General features: G+C 54.4%; 1 protein-coding gene across 1 annotated transcript in view; it reads right to left on the bottom strand.

Moving 5' to 3' along the window:
• Nucleotides 1–1,471, bottom strand: part of PLS3 (plastin 3) — a 57,881-nt gene extending 56,410 nt beyond the window's left edge. The window contains exon 1 of the mRNA XM_082488065.1: nucleotides 1,425–1,471. The gene's annotated coding sequence lies outside the window, so the exon portion shown is untranslated. The remainder of the gene's footprint in view (nucleotides 1–1,424) is intronic.
• Nucleotides 1,472–13,820: the final 12,349 nt, after the last annotated feature.

The raw sequence follows: 13,820 nt of genomic DNA on the forward strand, positions 1-13,820 counted from the left end.
GCGCTAACATATGCTGATCCCTGTAACTATTCCCTCTTTATTCCCAGGTTCCAGCTGTTGTCTTTAAAGTTACTCTGAGCAACTCTCCCGGCATTAAGGGGTTTTTCTTCTCAGGTTACTGGAGAAGTCGCAAGTGTTACCGCTTGAACAATGGCTCCAAGTCCTCATGCAAAAGCGATTTATCCGAGATATCTATTATCTTTTATAGTCTCTCTTCTACAGACTGACCAAAAACAGGAAGCCCCGCTCTCGTGTGCACACGCATTCCACTGGGATTGTGTAACAGCAATAACAACCTCAGAGGCTGATTTCACCGGGCGTTCGCTCCCGAGCTGCGCCGACAGCTCTCCTGCGAGGGAAGCGGCGAGTTCGGGTGATGCCCTGCCCGCAGGTGGGGATGCTGCCGCAGCGCAACCCGAGGAGGCATCACCCGGCGCTCGGGCTCCCATCCCGCCGCTATTTCCACTTGGATTAAAAAAAAAAACAACCAACAAACAAACAAACAAACTTACAGCCGGAGCTCAGTCTCGGCTGCAGAGGCCGTTCCCACCGACGCTCCCGCCCCGGCTCTCCCCGCCGCCGACGGGGCGGCCACAGCTTCAACCCCCCCCCCCCGCCGCGCTGCCCCGCTCTGCCCCTGCCCTCCGCGGGCTCCCGAGCCGTTATTTGGGGGGGGGGGGGGGGGGGGGCGCCTCGGGGTGACTCTTCTTCTCCCGCTCCGAATTACAGCTGTAGAAAAACGAACCCCCACAACTTCCCCCCCCACCCACCTCACCACCCCCCCCCCCCCCCGCGGGAACCCGGCTCCCATTCTCTCGCTTTCGCCGCTTTGGGGAACAACTCCCTGGCCAAAATATTGGAGGTTAAACGTAAACCCATCCCCCATGGCGGTCCGGCTCTGCGGGAACCCGCGGCGGGGCTCGGTCTCCCCCCACCCCCGGTGCCGGTTACAGGCTGGGGGCCCGGGGCGAGCCCGTTAACGGCGGCGGGGGCGGGGGGGGGGGGGGGGGGGGTGTGGGAGGGAGAGGGCAGCGCATCGCCCCGGGGCTAAAGTTTTCCAGGGGAATGAACCGAACAAGCGCCTTTTCATCCCGGCGGGGAGGCGGCGGGGGGGGGGGGGGGGGGGGGAGGGGGGGGCAGGAGCGCTCCCAGCGGCCACGTCCCCCGCGTCCCGGCGGGCATCGATGCGCGCAGAGCTCCGCGCCCCATTGTCCCGGGGGACACCCCCCCACCCCACCCCGCCACCGCGCCTGGCCGTGGAGCGAAGCCGGGCGGCGGCGAGGGGCCGGGCTCCCGCGGAGCCTCCGGAACCGATGGGCGCCTCCCGCCGCCGGGACGTTCCGCCCGGACCGCCGCTTCTCCGGGCAACTTTCCCCAAGTTGGAGCGGCGCTGGAAGCGCTCCCGGGACCGCTCGCTCACTCACCCGCCGCGCCGCGCCGTCCTGCCGCGCCGTGCCCGGCCCCGGCCCCGCCGCCCCCGTCGGATTGGTCCGCCGGACCGTCCGTCACGCCCTCCCGGCCCGGCGATTAGGCAGCCGCCGTGTCACTCAAGGGGCGGGGAGGAGCTCCGGCCCCAGCCAGGGCGCGCCCCCGGTCCCGCCGCCGCCGGGCTGCTCTGCCCCGCCCGCCCCCGCCCGCCCCTGCCCGCATCCCTCCGGTCCTGCCCGTGTCCCGCCCTGCCTGCACCCACCCGCCCGTGCCCGCACGCGCCCTGTCCCGCAAACATCCCTCGTTCTTTCTCCGTACGCAACTGTCCCCCAGGCACGCACCCCTTCTTCCCTGGGAGCGACCCTGCCTCCTCCCGTGCTTGCATCCCTCCTCGCATGCAAGGGCGCGTGCCTCTTCCCATGCAAGTCCGCATCCCTCCTCCCATGCAAGACCGCATGCCTCCTCCCATGCAAGGCTGCATCCCTCTTCCCATGCAAGACTGCATCCCTCCTCCCATGCAAGGGCGCATGCCTCCTCCCATGCAAGACCGCATCCCTCCTCCCATGCAAGACCGCATGCCTCTTCCCATGCAAGACCGCATCCCTCTTCCCATGCAAGACCGCATCCCTCCTCCCATGCAAGGGCGCGTGCCTCTTCCCATGCAAGACCGCATCCCTCTTCCCATGCAAGACCGCATCCCTCCTCCCATGCAAGACCGCATCCCTCTTCCCATGCAAGACTGCATTCCTCCTCCCATGCAAGGGCGCATGCCTCCTCCCATGCAAGACCGCATCCCTCCTCCCATGCAAGACCGCATGCCTCCTCCCATGCAAGGGCGCATGCCTCCTCCCATGCAAGACCGCATTCCTCCTCCCATGCAAGGGCGCATGCCTCCTCCCATGCAAGACCACGTCCCTCCTCCCATGCAAGGCTGCATCCCTCTTCCCGTGCAAGGCTGCATCCCTCCTCCCGTGCAAGACCGCATCCCTCCTCCCATGCAAGGCTGCATCCCTCTTCCCGTGCAAGGCTGCATCCCTTCTCCTGTGCAAGACCGCATCCCTCCTCCCGCACGCGGGCAGCTCGGGCTCCCTCAGCCCTGCCCCACAGACAGAGGAGCTCTGGGCTCCCCTTGCAATCTTCCCTTGCCTTCCCAGGAGCAACCCCGCTAGCTGCTGCTGAGGGTATTTTTTATTATTTAAATTTATTTATTTATTTATTATTATATTTAATATGTCATTAAAGCAGTTTTAGTTTCTTTTCAACCCATAAGTCCCTCTCTCTTATTCTCTCTCCCTTCTCCTCTGGGACGGGAGGCAGAGATGAAAAGAGAGCCTCTGTCTTTCGTTTGGTGGCCAGCCCAGGGCAGCCCAGCCCAGGACGCCCAGGGCAATGGTGCTGGTGGGCACGCTGGGCAAGGGGCTCCCCCTCAGAGGACCCCAGGAGGAGCACGTGGGGTGCGGGTGCCTGGCCCTTGCACCCTGTCCTCTCTGCTCCCGCGCAGGGGACCCTTGCCACCTTGCCACCGCCTTGCCCCAGCCGGCTTCTGGCTGCCCGGTTTGGGATCGGTGGCCTCAGAACTGTCCTAATTTCTACCTTTGCTACACAGCCATTCCCATCACAAATGGCGAGACGGGCTCAGGAAACCGAGGGCCTTAGGGACGCCGTTTGCGTTAGAAGTGGTGGAGAGCAGAAGTTAATTCAAAAGAGGCCTCGAACCGAGAAAGAAAAAGCAAAACCCAATTCTGGGAAGAAGGGGTGAATGGAGGGAAGGAGCTGCACTGCAGAGCCGGGCCCAGGAAAGGGGAAGATTTTTCCCCAAATGAGGGTCCTCACGCTGTCCTCCCGCCTGACGTTGCCATCGCCGCCGGGCCCAGGAGAAAACGCGGGCTCAGGTACCAACACCTTCTTCTGGCTTTAGGAGGAAAACGGATGTATTTTCAGGCACACGAGACCCTTTTCAGGTCAGAAAGATGAGCCATTCCCATGCCTGGAGGCGAGAATAGCACAAAGTAATAAACTCAGACATAAAACAAGAACATTAATGCGAGGTGCTAGCTCTTGCATAAAGTAATAGCACATGCCCCATTTTTTTTTTTTTTTTGCGTTTGACTATTTTCCACCGCTGTCAAAAAACCTAAACTTGCAGAAAGGCGACAGTTACCCCACAAACTATTAATAGATGAGGTGTACACCAACATTAGACCGTTCTCCCTCTTCTCTTTAAAAATTAATGTAGGGCATCTTTGACTGGAAGTGCCCAGTAAAATCCGCTGTAATGAGTGTTTATTTCTCTACGTTGCCAATGTTAAAGGTGCGCGTTTCTGGATCTGAATTGCATAGCCACACGTTACGAGTCTTTGTATGAATTATTTACGGGAAGACTGTCAGTCCGATCATTACGGAATAAACCAAAACACATTTGGTTGTCAAAACCGTCAGGAAAAATCATTTGGGAGTGAATTTTCTAAAGCTCCAAAATGACAAGGTCTCCCAGAGTGGTCCCACACGCTGGAAGCGACACGGTTCGCAGTGGGAGTTTCCGCTCGCGTTAGCAGGAGCGGCTTCCTGAGAAGAATTAGATTCCCTTCCCTTCACCCTTTTATTCTTTTTATACAGTCGGATTTCTCATTGGATGTCAGGAACTCTTACATATTCATCAGTTTATTAGAGTAGCTCTCGGGAGATAGGAGTAGTAATTTTATACTGATTTAAAGGATTAGTTCAATTTTACGCTCCGCGGTGGCAGTCCTGTGCTCAGATTAGGCCAGAGCTCCACGTCGCATTACAAACACAACCGAGCTGTGAATATTTCTGATGCCGGTTGCAGATTTTAGCAAAAAAAAAAAACCCACCCAAACTTTAGATTATTTTTTGTCAGATTTTGCTAGCATGCCAACATGAGACCAGAGACATGAAATCATCTTTGTAGATCTTCACTATTCAGAAAATGCAGATTACACGTTTCCGTGCCCCGCTTTTGTCCAAACCAGTGGTATGAAACAGGCAACTCTTTGTTCTCCAAATGAGGCAGCAAAGTATTAAACATATTGAACATTTACCAGTGGCCTCTCTATTAGGATTTCCCCCTGTCTTCACGCACAAAGAAAGTTAAGCTATAGTAGACAAATCCATCAATTTAACTCCAACCACCGCTCAGTATCCCGACACAGGCATCAGGCTCAGTTTAAGATTTTCACTGCGTGCTCAAGGTAATTACTATATTCTGAGTGAGACGTCAAAAGGTGGAGATTCATTTACACGCAACCAGCAAATGCCTTCTTTGCAAAAACACACGACCGCACATTCTTAGGAGATGATTTGTGGTTAAAAACACTCAATAACGCAGATACCGGCTTCCCTTTCCCGCGAAAAATAAACACAATTACTGCTTTGTGAAAGAGCGAACAAACTTTTTCAAAAGCACCTGACAGCGCACAGGTGAATTCTTCTTGCACTGCATCCGCAGGTGATGTAGCTGGGGGAGGAAAGGGGAAATTTGGGCGAAGGTCGCCGGGGAAAACCAGCGCCCTTATGAAAAGTCCCACGGAGATTTTAAACGGCGACTGAAGCACGGGGCGGAGGTGGAATATCAGCGTTGGCCGGTGTTTGAAATGACGTTTGGGGCATTTTTGAAGTCCTTACGAGCAGATTGCTCTTCAGAAAATGAGAGGGAGCTCCATAGGCGCGGAGGGACTTTCCGCGTACCGGCGTGCGGGAGCAGAGAGGGGAGGGCAGCGCAGGCGCCGGGTATTGCCAACCTGGTCTGCCCCGGGGGCAGTTTTATTTAATAGGGCTTTTAAATGAAGCTGTAATGAAATGTTTTTGTGGGAAACGCGCGTTTATAAGATACTGGCTTCACGAACCACTGGCGTATAGAAACTTAGGAGGAGGGAAATAGGCCATGTTTTTTTTGAAGATGGGTTTAAACAGCGCTCCATCAAATCTCTTCTCCAGCGGAGTACGGTGAATATAACAGGTGTCGGAAAATGCCCTGGCTGGAGAGCCACAATTTTTGCGTTGAGCGTTTTGAACGGTAAGGACACGGATTTCCATAACTGCAGGTTATTGTAACCCTCCCCAGCAGGCAGCCGAAGGGCCGACCCTGCCTCCAGCCCCACTTTGCCACCGACTCCGGCGGAAGCTGGACCGGCCCTCAACCAGCTTTGCCACTGCCAGGTCAGTGTGGGTGTGACTCCGTGCCTACAGAAGTGAAATGAATTCTAGTTATATGTCTGTTATGATGCAAGCTTTCCTATCTGGCAGCTTAGCGATACCATCTCCCATACTGCTGTCCCATTGTATAAAAGTTACGTCTTTGCTCTCGGCGGGGTTATTGAATAATGTGTGTTTTTAGCGTGTAATTATGGTCACTTCCCTTGCGAGAGGGTCTCACTGAGGCAGCGCTCGGATGAAATAGAGAGGGATGAGGAGGATAAGTAATGCTTGTCTTCTCCGTTGCAAATGTAACTCATTTCTGATTGACGGCTCCTCCCAACATCGCTGGCAAGAAAAAAGCCCGTTCTCTGTTAAAGAGGAGGCGGTGCCTTTTGGAAAGGGTACACAAGAAACGAGGTGGGGCAAAGAGATGGCGTGGAGCATCGTACGGCACGCGTCTTTGCCAGGCATGCCTGATACCCTGCGTATATGCCAGCTGCTTTAAGATCACGAGCATCGTAGACCATAAGGGAGGGGTGGCGGCAGTCAGGAAGAAGGGGCGGGAGCCCGGTGGGGGAATTAAAAACTCATGTCTCTGATGGCACGGGATGCCAAAGAGACAGAGAAACTGCAAAACACACTGGGGGAGTGGTCAGCGTACGGGTTCAGAAGTGGCTTATAAAGACATGGGCTTTAAAGGGGTTGGTGCGAAGTTCTTCCATTAGAATTAGGGCATCTGTTCTCAACTAGACTTTTGTTTTGTTTTCTGCAAATACTTTCCCACAACATTAACAGAAACTAAGAACCAGGATATTAACGTCAAAAACACTTGTCATCAATCAAGGAGAACAACCGAGCGGCGCTATGAATAGATTAATAAGCTGGAACTATTTTTTTTTTTTCCATTGCAAGAAAGCAGATGGAAATCTGCATAATATTTTGAGCTACCGCAAATTGCATTTACCTCCTGCTAGAAACATGTACTCCGATAATTCTGGGCGCTTCTTCACTTAAAAACAACTTTTGGGGAAATAAATATCAGTAAGCGCATACGGCAAGGTTGGCCCGTGTAAGGGGTCCGCGTTCAAGGTCTGCAGAAGCCTACGAGACCCCTCGCGCGAAGGGAGATCACCCCACCGAAGCTCTCAGGCCGGCCCGGCTGTAGGCAAGCTGCCTGCCGGCTGCCTCTCCTGCCTGCCGGAGAACACATGGCGCCGGGGGACTCTGGACCGGGTTGTGAAACCACCGGTCCCTCCTGTTTATCCTGCTGGAAGGCAAGCTCATGCCTTGGCCAAGGGGATGCCCGGGCTCCCACGCTGCCTCTGCTCTGCGGTATAGTTTTTCGGGGATTTTTTCAGCAGTTGCCCATGCGGCATGAGGAGACCTCCACGCTTCCAACCCAGCCATGGCAAAGCGGATTTATCCACCGCCTGTCTTTGTGCAGCCCTTCGCTGCAGGGGTTTTATGGGCTGAGCTTCCAGAGGACTCATTGACCTTTGAAACATGCGGGAGAGGGGGTGACTTGAGACTTTATTTGCAGTTAATATCAACAGGGTGAACTTCCCTCCTCCATCAGTGTGGACCAAGAAAAAAAAAAAAAAAAAAAAAAGGCAGCACGGCAATGAGAAGGTGGTTTTGTGTTTTCTTTTTACTTAATTTGTCAACCCATTGAGACCAGACTCTCAAAAGCTACTGCATCCACACTCCTTTTCTCCTATCCACACTCCCTCTCTCCTGGCTGAGGTACAAACAACAGTCTCCAAAGAAAATCACGTTTCCAGAGAGCACGAGATGCAGAAGGTCAGCCGTAGGTAGTTTGGGGCAGAAGAACCATACAGAATTACCTTCAAACTGGAAAACACACTGCCCGTGCAGCTGACAGCCGGTCGCTTTGGTCGTTTATCCAGGTTGACACTTCGGTGTGTGGTAACCCGGTTATTACTGCGGCTTGAAGTCCTGCCTGCAGCTCCTCATTCTTGAACTCTGGCCACGAGCTCTGAGCGGGACACCATCACCCTGGAGCAAGCGGTGGGGAAGGGTTGGAAGGGGGAAATGCCCCAAGCGAGGAGCAGGGTCGGGATTTCACACGGTTGGTTCCGCGCTGGGACGGGACTGGAGGCAAGGAAACGCAAAAGCTGAGGGCGCAGGCGGTTCTGCGCGGTGCGGAGAGCTCGGGGTGGGAAGAGCTGGAAAGCGGAGGGGGCTCTGAGGAGGAGGATGGTCTGCACAGCGCTGGCCGTCATGCAGGTCAGGCTCGTGAGCGGCAGCCGTGCTTCCCTCTTCCCCTCGGCTCTGCCTCCCTTCGGCTCAGCTCGTGTTGAAGTGAGGTACACAGAGCCTGCGTCGCAGCAATGAGCAATACTCGTGGGGTGCAGGGTGAGAACGGGAGGCTGCGCTTGATATCTGGGGAAGCGTTCTTGCTGCTCAAGGACACCATTTCCAGTGTTCCCACTATTTCCCCATTTGCTAGTAACTAATTTAGTAGAATCATAGAATCACAGAATGGTTTGGAAGGGACCTTGAAGACCATCCAGTCCCACCCCCCTGCCCTGGGCAGGGACACCTCCCCCCCGCCCAGGTTGCTCCAAGCCCCGTCCAACCTGGCCTTGAACACCTCCAGGGATGGGGCAGCCACAGCTTCTCGGGGCACCCTGCGCCAGGGGCTCACTGCCCGCACAGTCAAGAGGTTCTTCCCAATATCTCATCTAAATCTCCCTTCTTTCAGTGTAAAACCTTCACCCCTCATTCCATTGCTCCCCTCCCTGATCCAGAGTCCCTCCCCAGCTCTCCTGGAGCCCCTTTAGGGACTGGAAGGGGCTCTGAGGTCTCCCCGGAGCCTTCTCTTCTCCAGGCTGAACCCCCCCAACTTTCAGCCTGTCCTCATAAGAGAGGTACTCCAGCCCTCTTCAACTTTTTTTTTGTCTTTCTAGTCCATAACACATTTGTGAATATTTTGTTCTCATATTCCCTGAACTTTCTTCTCTCTTTTCTTACTTTTCTTACTTTTTTGCCCCTCTACCTTTTCCCTCCTCCTCCGTTTGGCTTGTGCTGGCACAGGTTTCCCCCCAGCTCATACAAACCTCATCCGTCCCACGGCAGCGGAGCAGGGCCGGCTACATTCCTGCAAGCCCAGGGCTTGGGAGACGGCGTGGACATGCGCCAGTGCTAATAAATAGGGAACTATCCGTGACCGTGCAAAGCAGGAAAATTGCAGAACAAGATAAGACTCACAGAATTCCCATAAGCTGATTTTGGATAAGGATGTTTACCAAGGGGGAAAAAATAGGTTATGCTTAAATGCGTATCTCTCTATGCAGCCATACGCGTGTTTGCGCAGGCGCTACAGGACCGTGTGTTGAAGTGTACCTGTGACACACTCTGGTTCCTTTGCGCCCTGGCCGGTGCAGAAGCTGCTTCGCGGTCCAGCAGCCGGGCTGTGGTGGGGGACCATTCCCAGCTGGGAGACCAGCGAAACCCCCCGGGTACCTCCCGTTGGGCGCAGCACCCACGAAACCCAGTGCGCCCGCCAGGGCAAAGACGAGCGGAGAAGTTCCTCTTACAGGTCCCGTAACCACAAGGGTTTATTGCCTCCTGCCATGTCCCGCAGAGGGGAGATTGGGCGATGCGTCCCTGACCATCCAGGCTTGCACCACCGCAAGATCCGAGGAAGCCGCTTCGCCCTCCCGGGCCGAACGGCATCTCCTGGCGGCCGAGCGCTGCTGGGGGAGGGCTGATCCCCCCGCGCCAGCCCAGGGAGGCTCCGGTGGGTGTCCCCTGCCCAGCGCAGGTGGGCTGCATCGACCCGCGCCACCGCATCAGCCAACATTTACATACCGCTGCTTTGCATTCCCTGAGCTTTATCGCAGCAGGAAAGCGATGTAGTGGTAGGAGGAGGGGGAGTGGCTTCAAATTGGAATGGGGGAGATTTAGATGAGATATTAGGAAGAAATCCTCTACTGTGCGGGCGGTGAGCCCCTGGGGCAGGTTGCCCCGAGAAGCTGTAGCTGCCCCATCCCTGGAGGTGTTCAAGGCCAGGTTGGACGGGGCTTGGAGCAACCTGGGTTGGATGGTCTTCAAGGTCCCTTCCAACCCAAACCATTCTATCACACTATGAAAGAGAGAACTGGCTGAAAATAGTGTGAGTTTTGCAGTGATTGATGTGCGGGACAGGGCAGAGAGCAGAGGAACTCCTTGTGATGGATGAGAAGAACACGAGGAACTGCAGAGGCAGGGCAAGCACAAATGACTGTAGGGTGGTTCAGGTTCAGGTCATCCTGCTGTGGGGCATGGGACAGACCAGCTACCCTCTCCAAGGCCCTTCCAGCCGTATCTCCTGCCATTGCTGTCCCTGTTTGTTGCAGGAAAGCACCTCGCCATGCCAATCGCCCTGGGATTTCTCTCCTTTCCCACTCGTGCAGGACCCCAAGCAGCACACGGGCTGCAGCTGCGGCACCCGGAGCGGCTGCAGGCTGTGGGTGCCATGGGGTTGGCCTCATCACCCCCCCTCCCCCTGCCCCAGACGTGGTGCTCAGCTCCATCTCCCCGGGCACAGCAGCGGGGATGGGTCCTCAGGGCAGCAGCGTGCGCAGTGCCGGATCCGGCTCGCAGCGATGCTTTCTCCTTCCTGACCCCACCGCTCTACTCCCTGCGCTCAGCTCTTGCTGTTCTAGTTTTTGCTGATCTAGACGTGTTAAAATTAATCTTTTTTTCTCTTGGTGCCTGACTCTAGGCAAGGTTATTAGGTAGCTGGGTCGTTGCAGTGTGTGACTGTCAGCTGCTGAAATAATTTGCATTGGGCTGCAGGTTGGGAACCCACTGAAGACCTCGTTTGGGATGATGACTAATCAGCATCAAAACTCCAGCAAGCTTCATTTTAAAAACAAGGAACATTTTCTTCAAAACGAACAAGAAAGCTGCATTTCCGTGTTGTAAAATGATTGGCCTTCATGTGGCAAAAGCCCAGCTCGTTTCCCCTCCGGTCTGCGTTCTGGAATCATTACCACACTTATTTCCAGTAGTGCAGAAAGTCTTTTCCATATGTGTCCTCTTCAGCCAGTAGTCCGCAGCTAACGTTTAATGTTCCCTAGGTGGGAGGAGAAGAGGACGAACCGACAGCTCTAGTGTGATGACAACCCCCTCAGAAAACGTAAAACCCTTCTCGAAAAGCGGTCGCCAGGTCTGAGAGCAGACAGCTCTTCCACAACGCCGCCGAGGAGGGTGGCAGCTTTGGGACAGCCTATGCCAGGCTGTGCCCGCCAAAAAAAAAACAAAACCGTCTTCGCCCAGAGCAGGATTGCACCTTGTCCTGGCTGTGGGGAGAGCGCTCAGCGACGAATAAGCTGCGTAAAGTTAAAAATTCATTTGGCCAGGCAATTCTTTATGAATTCATAGCGAAACGTGTTTGGCACGGATGTTCGCTTTCACCGCCATTGAAGAGCCTTTGTACCAATTAAGATGGGTGAGCAGAATCCTCATCTTCTGCACTCACGTAGCTTCCACCACAGCAGCATTCATCTGGCCGCTGTCCTGGCATTTCACATTCCAGCCTGAGAAGAGTCTGCAGGTTTTGACCAACGTGCTCTATAAAAAGAAAAAAAAAAAAAAAAAAAAAGTCATTTACTGGAAAAGGACAGTAAACAGCTCATAAAATGTGTTTCTCAGCATCAGCTCCAGAAAGGAATTCCTCCCAGAAGCCCATCTCGCTCTCTTTGTTAGAGCTGATAGGGACGTGCGAGACGGGAGGGTATTCATAGCTGCAACGTGGCTTAAAAACAGAAGAAAATAATACTCTTGTGGAAAAAAGAGAAGTTCTCTAGTGGGCTGGGCACAGGCAGAATTAGAAAACGGGCTCTGTTGTCCTCAAGCAAGGGCACTCCACGTCCTCCTGCTTCTGCAGCGGGTGCTGAAGGTCTTTTAAGGGTGGCAGATCCTACCCAGTGAGAGGTGCTGAGCTCCCATGTGCAGAAGGTACCCGAGATAACCAGGCCTTGGCCATACTGACCTCTGCAGAAAGGGCAAACTGGCTCTCAGAAGGGTGCTGTGCGTCCCTGCTCCCAGCCTCGACCAGCCAAGGATATTCCCCAGAGCATATATATACATATATATACATACATATATATATATACACATATATATATACAGCCTTAGGTGCTATATCATGCCCAGGTTTAAGGACTGGATCTCTGCACCTTTTTTGTGTCCCTGCCCCTGCAGCCACTCCAATGGAAGAGCCCAAAGCTGCATTTCTTTGGAGATGCAGCTTTTTTGAAGAGGGGCGGATGGCCCAAGACGCTTCCAAGGGCCACGCTTGCAGGAGAGGCGTCCACGTGCTCACCAGCCACCTCCAGGCACCGGAGCTGGCTCGGGCAGGGGGTGTCTGCGGTGACAGCTCTCCCGACTTCAGCATCTCCTGCGCTCCAGATGGAGACAAAACACAGTGTTAAGAGCGACCAGCACCAGATGCCCCAGACCGAGTAAGAAGCTCCTCTGATGGATGGAGTAACACTTATCTGGCCCACAGAGATCACATCTCATGTTTAAACTCTGCAGTGTGAAGAGTTTTGATCTCTTCCTACACTTTTTGTTGCTGTTTTAGCATTATCTGTCCTCACTTTCCATATTTTTGGTGTTCCTATCCAGACCAACTTCAAGTGGTGTGAAAGGCATGAATAAAAGGCTTTCCTTCCAGAATCAGGGTGAGCAACATTTGGCCTTAGGTTTGACGTTGCCCCAAATATTTTTACAATTGACTTAGATTTGTGTTCACACATGTATCTCATAAGAAATTTGAGAATGAAGCACTGCCAAAGGCATTAACACATAAACCCATTTTTCAGCCACTAAAAATCCCCTCCTGATCTGCAAAAAGAGGCTTTTCCAATCATTATATGCTTATGGTCCGTCAAATTGGCACTGGACGAAAATCCGGGGTAGCTTTCTCGGTCACAAAGCTGCTAAGTAGCCAATACTTGCTTTATCTTTTGAAACGCAGTATTTGTCTGATGGATTTGTCAGGCCAGCTGCCCATGAAGGCAGCTTGGGAAATCCGGACGTCTTTACAGGTTATTTTAAAGGCCTGCGTTCACTGCGGGTTTCATTTCTTCATTAATGCAATTATTGGAAGATTCTGTTGAAAGAGCCGTCTTACATAGAGTTGGAAATCACATGGTGTGAAAGGTCCTGATGAGTTCCCGGGCGACGTTGGTTCCCCACCATCCCGTTGATCCTGACCTGCTCTGCCAACGGGGTTGTGGTACCCAACGCTGGCAGATGCATCCCTCAGCTACAGCTACATCCCTGTCTCTCAGCTGCACCCTCCTGACGTCTTGTTTCACCACTGAGGCCCCGCGCTCAGGCGGCTGCTGTGAGCCCCGAGGTTCTGCTCACGCTTACTGACTTGCTGCGAAAAGGGATGCTGACTCCTCTGAGCCGAGGTGTTACGGTGGGTTGACCCTGGCTGGGCACCCGCTACCCACCAAAGCTGCTCCATCGCCCCCCTCCTCAGCTGGACCGGGGAGGGAAAATATAACCAAAGGTTCGTGGGTGGAGATGAGGGCAGGGACATCACTCACCCATTACCATCACGGGCAAAACAGGCTCGACTGGGGGAAATTAGTTTAATTTATTACCAATCAAATCAGAGTAGGGTGATGAGAAATAAAAACTAAATCTTAGAACACCTTGCCCCCACCCCTTCCTCCTTCCTGGGCTCAACTTCACTCCCCGTTTCTCTCCCTCCCCCCCGCTATGTGGGGCAGGAGGACGGGGAATGGGGGTTGTGGTCAGTCCATCGCATGGTGTCTCTGCCCCTCCTTCCTTCTCATGGGGAGGACTCCTCATGCTCTGCCTCTGCTCCAGCGTGAGGTCCCTCCCATGGGAGACAGTTCTCCACAAACTGCTCCAGTGCGGGTCCCTTCACGGAGTGCAGCCCTTCAGGAACAGACTGCTCCAGCCTGGGTCCCCCATGGGGGGGACGACCCCATCCTGCCAGCAAACCTGCCCCAGCATGGGCTCCTCTCTCCACAGGGCCACAGGTCCTGCCAGGAGCCTGCTCCAGTGTGGGCTTCCCATGGGGTCACAGGCCCCTTTGGGCATCCACTTGCTCCAGTGTGGGGTCCTCCATGGGCTTCAGGAGGATATCTTCTCCACTGTGGACCTCCATGGGCTGCAGGAGGGCAGCCTGCCTCACCACGGTCTTCCCCACAGGCTGCAGGGGAATCTTTGCTCCAGTGCCTGGA

This window comes from Vanellus vanellus (assembly GCF_965231255.1).
Source record: "Vanellus vanellus genome assembly, chromosome: 10".
Lineage (NCBI taxonomy): Eukaryota > Metazoa > Chordata > Aves > Charadriiformes > Charadriidae > Vanellus > Vanellus vanellus.